Below are 6000 nucleotides of genomic sequence, written 5' to 3'. Positions count from 1 at the left end.
CTGACCACAATAAGGACATCATGGCTGGTTATCAGGAGGACACTACATGTATGAGAAGATAACCTGACCACAATAAGGACATCATGGCTGGTTAACAGGAGGACACTACATGTATGAGAAGATAACCCGACCACAATAAGGACATCATGGCTGGTTATCAAAAGGGGACACTACATGTATGAGAAGATAACCCGACCACAATAAGGACATCATGGCTGGTTATCAAAAGGGGACACTACATGTATGAGAAGATAACCCGACCACAATAAGGACATCATGGCTGGTTATCAGGAGGACATTACATGTATGAGAAGATAACCTGACCACAATAAGGACATCATGGCTGGTTAACAGGAGGACACTACATGTATGAGAAGATAACCGACCACAATAAGGACATCATGGCTGGTTATCAGGAGGACATTACATGTATGAGAAGATAACCTGACCACAATAAGGACATCATGGCTGGTTATCAGGGCGACACAACATGTATGAGAAGATAACCCGACCACAATAAGGACATCATGGCTGGTTATCAGGAGGACATTACATGTATGAGAAGATAACCTGACCACAATAAGGACATCATGGCTGGTTAACAGGAGGACACTACATGTATGAGAAGATAACTGACCACAATAAGGACATCATGGCTGGTTATCAGGAGGACACTACATGTATGAGAAGATAACCCGACCACAATAAGGACATCATGGTTGGTTATCAGGAGGAGGACACTACAGGTATGAAAAGATAACCCGACCACAATAAGGACATCATGGCTGGTTATCAGGAGGACACACAACATGTATGAGAAGATAGCCTGACCACAATAAGGACATCATGGCTGGTTATCAGGAGGACACTACATGTATGAGAAGATAACCTGACCACAATAAGGACATCATGGCTGGTTATCATGGGGACACTACAGGTATGAGAAGATAACCCGACCACAATAAGGACATCATGGCTGGTTATCAGGAGGACACTACATGTATGAGAAGATAACCCGACCACAATATGGACATCATGGCTGGTTATCAGGAGGACACTACATGTATGAGAAGATAACCTGTCCACAATAAGGACATCATGGCTGGTTATCAGGAGGACACTACATGTATGAGAAGACAACCAGATCACAATAAGGACATCATGGCTGGTTATCAGGAGGACACTACATGTATGAGAAGATAACCCGACCACAATAAGGACATCATGGCTGGTTATCAGGAGGACACTACATGTATGAGAAGATAACCCGACCACAATAAGGACATCATGGCTGGTTATCAGGAGGACACTACATGTATGAGAAGATAGCCTGACCACAATAAGGACATCATGGCTGGTTATCAGGAGGACACTACATGTATGAGAAGATAACCTGACCACAATAAGGACATCATGGCTGGTTATCAGGAGGACACTACATGTATGAGAAGACAACCAGATCACAATAAGGACATCATGGCTGGTTATCAGGAGGACACTACATGTATGAGAAGATAACCCGACCACAATAAGGACATCATGGCTGGTTATCAGGAGGACACTACATGTATGAGAAGATAACCCGACCACAATAAGGACATCATGGCTGGTTATCAGGAGGACACTACATGTATGAGAAGATAACCTGTCCACAATAAGGACATCATGGCTGGTTATCAGGAGGACACTACATGTATGAGAAGATAACCTGTCCACAATAAGGACATCATGGCTGGTTATCAGGAGGACACTACATGTATGAGAAGATGACCCGACCACAATAAGGACATCATGGCTGGTTATCAGGAGGACACTACATGTATGAGAAGATGACCCGACCACAATAAGGACATCATGGCTGGTTATCAGGAGGACACTACATGTATAAGAAGATAACCCGACCACAATAAGGACATCATGGCTGGTTATCAGGAGGACACTACATGTATGAGAAGATAACCTGACCACAATAAGGACATCATGGCTGGTTATCAGGAGGGGACACTACATGTATGAGAAGATAACCTGACCACAATAAGGACATCATGGCTGGTTATCAGGAGGACACTACATGTATGAGAAGATAACCTGACCACAATAAGGACATCATGGCTGGTTATCAGGAGGACACTACATGTATGAGAAGATAACCTGACCACAATAAGGACATCATGGCTGGTTATCAGGAGGACACTACATGTATGAGAAGATAGCCTGACCACAATAAGGACATCATGGCTGGTTATCAGGAGGACACTACATGTATGAGAAGATAACCCGACCACAATAAGGACATCATGGCTGTTTATCAGGAGGACACTACATGTATGAGAAGATAACCCGACCACAATAAGGACATCATGGCTGGTTATCAGGAGGACACTACATGTATGAGAAGATAGCCTGACCACAATAAGGACATCATGGCTGGTTATCAGGAGGACACTACATGTATGAGAAGATAACCTGACCACAATAAGGACATCATGGCTGGTTATCAGGAGGACACTACATGTATGAGAAGACAACCAGATCACAATAAGGACATCATGGCTGGTTATCAGGAGGACACTACATGTATAAGAAGATAACCCGACCACAATAAGGACATCATGGCTGGTTATCAGGAGGACACTACATGTATGAGAAGATAACCCGACCACAATAAGGACATCATGGCTGGTTATCAGGAGGACACTACATGTATGAGAAGATAACCTGACCACAATAAGGACATCATGGCTGGTTATCAGGAGAGGACACTACATGTATGAGAAGATAACCTGACCACAATAAGGACATCATGGCTGGTTAACAGGAGGACACTACATGTATGAGAAGATAACCTGACCACAATAAGGACATCATGGCTGGTTATCAGGAGGACACTACATGTATGAGAAGATAACCTGTCCACAATAAGGACATCATGGCTGGTTATCAGGAGGACACTACATGTATGAGAAGATGACCCGACCACAATAAGGACATCATGGCTGGTTATCAGGAGGACACTACATGTATGAGAAGATGACCCGACCACAATAAGGACATCATGGCTGGTTATCAGGAGGACACTACATGTATAAGAAGATGACCCGACCACAATAAGGACATCATGGCTGGTTATCAGGAGGACACTACATGTATAAGAAGATAACCCGACCACAATAAGGACATCATGGCTGGTTATCAGGAGGACACTACATGTATGAGATGATAACCCGACCACAATAAGGACATCATGGCTGGTTATCAGGAGGACACTACATGTATGAGATGATAACCCGACCACAATAAGGACATCATGGCTGGTTATCAGGAGGACACTACATGTATGAGATGATAACCCGACCACAATAAGGACATCATGGCTGGTTATCAGGAGGACACTACATGTATGAGATGATAACCCGACCACAATAAGGACATCATGGCTGGTTATCAGGAGGACACTACATGTATGAGAAGATAACCCGACCACAATAAGGACATCATGGCTGGTTATCAGGAGGACACTACATGTATGAGAAGATAACCCGACCACAATAAGGACATCATGGCTGGTTATCAGGAGGACACTACATGTATGAGAAGATAACCCGACCACAATAAGGACATCATGGCTGGTTATCAGGAGGACACTACATGTATGAGAAGATAACCCGACCACAATAAGGACATCATGGCTGGTTATCAGGAGGACACTACATGTATGAGAAGATAACCCGACCACAATAAGGACATCATGGCTGGTTATCAGGAGGACACTACATGTATGAGAAGATAGCCTGACCACAATAAGGACATCATGGCTGGTTATCAGGAGGACACTACATGTATGAGAAGATAACCTGACCACAATAAGGACATCATGGCTGGTTATCAGGAGAGGACACTACATGTATGAGCAGATAACCAGATCACAATAAGGACATCATGGCTGGAGGAGTGGAGGCGCAATGCCAAATCCAGCCAATATACTGAGGGGGCACTGTTTCTAGTAGATATATGTCCATCTCCTTAAAGCTTCATGGAGCATTTATGGATGGAGTGATGACATTCTAGTAATACTATGATGATGTCACTACAATAGATGTGACATCACCTTCACTATGGAGACAATGGCAGTCACTGCTGGTGGGCCGGAGCCTGAAGTATCTTCTGTCATTAGATGGTGGCCACCTTGAGGGATCTGACGGCTTGAAGTCTACTTTAGAAAAATCGAGTCAATAACATTTTTTCGGAGGTTCTGTCAGAAAATAATTATCATAATTAACATAGTTTTCCAGCTCTGCTTCACAAGGACCAGGAGGGTTCAGGACGTGACTTGTCTTGTCTCTATTCTTCTCGTGTCGGCTTCGTGTAGATGATTATTTTATGACATGAGCAACAGACAAACTATTTATTGTCTCAGTCTGGAGAAACTTCAATGCGTTCCGGCGACTATCCCACACACCTTGACGGTATAATGCGATTTCACGGACAGAAGAACCGCCATGGAAATCGCTCTACTGTGTGTAATAAACGCTATTGGGGACAGCGGTGGAATGTCAATGTAACAGATAAAAGGAGGGAACGAGTGAAAGGGATTCTCCGCAGAAATCTGATGACTATGGCAGAGATACGGCCACAACGGCCTCTGAACAGGAGCAAATCCAACACCCCCTCTGAGGCCTAAGGCCCCCTGCGGACAAACAAGGGTCCCATCCAAGGGTCTATCTAGTTCCAATGAACATACAGCAGGTCTGATCATATTCTGCGGCATCAGAGCAGGACAGACCAGAACCCCCCATATATTATATTCTGTGGCCCCCTACGTGGCCCTGTGTATTAGCATGGGACTGTGAGTCTGATGTATCGCTCAGGACAGATCCTATTCCTATCTGTTATGTGGCCCAATGAAGAAAAGTAATGGCTCCATGAAGACACGGGGGGAGCACATGGATATCAGCCACGTCCTGTCCAACCACGGACGCAGCGCATATAGCCTATAGGGTGTGTTTGGTTGCCCAGTCTCCTCTGAACTTGGTATCCAGGGGTTGATCTCCCCAAATTAGTGTAAGGTTATCTAATGTGGACATTTAATCTACCACAATGTTGTTGAAGGTGACCAATGGTCTGGTAGAGCGAATAATCTGGTGGTACTCCGGTGAGTGGGCCAGAAGAATGGAATTAAACTCTCTCCATCATCTGATTGGCGTGGTCACGGGTGTGAAAATCCCAATGACGTCATCTGATCAGCACGGTCATCGGGTGTGATAATACCAATGACATCTGATCGGCTCTGTCGCCCAATCTGTAAAGTCCAATGACATCCATCATCTGATCGGCGCGGTCACCGGGTGTGATAATCCCCATGACCTCATCTGATCGGTGCATTGACCAGATGTGATAATCCCAATGACTTTCATCATCTGATCGGCGCTGTCACTCTGCTTTCCTTATCCAAATCTGTTCAGCTATTCCAAAGATACAAGCCCCGTTAGTGTTGATACAAATGACAACACACCTGCCACAGTAACCCTGCAGACCCCACCCCCGAGTAACCACAGAGTCACCACCCACTTGACTAGTAGACCCTAATTTGTTTTCTATCTGTGGAATATCAGATTTGGATAAACCAAACACCATCAGACAGCGCTGATCAGACGTCATTGGGACCTCCTTAGGAAGTACGTTGTCACATTCACATTGTCAGGACAGTCTCGAGTCGGCCGCACCGCCGTGGACACAATGACCAGGTAACAGCATTCTCTTTATCTTGGTAAAATATACTTTTATTTGCTCATACAAAGACATAGTAGGAATTCTCAGAATGCAATATTATTATTATTTTTTGTTTTTCTTAAAAACCTCTTTGTTTTGTCCGTGTAAAATTAATTTTTTCCGTATTGTACATACCACAAAATAGGAGATTTACAATGTAGACTTCTTTGCGTTCCGCGGTGTCCTTTGTATCCCTCTGACATAGATATTTACTTATATATAGATTTATAT

This window comes from Leptodactylus fuscus, chromosome 6, assembly GCF_031893055.1.
Source record: "Leptodactylus fuscus isolate aLepFus1 chromosome 6, aLepFus1.hap2, whole genome shotgun sequence".
Taxonomy (NCBI): domain Eukaryota; kingdom Metazoa; phylum Chordata; class Amphibia; order Anura; family Leptodactylidae; genus Leptodactylus; species Leptodactylus fuscus.
Note: the sequence above shows the minus strand (reverse complement) of the source record.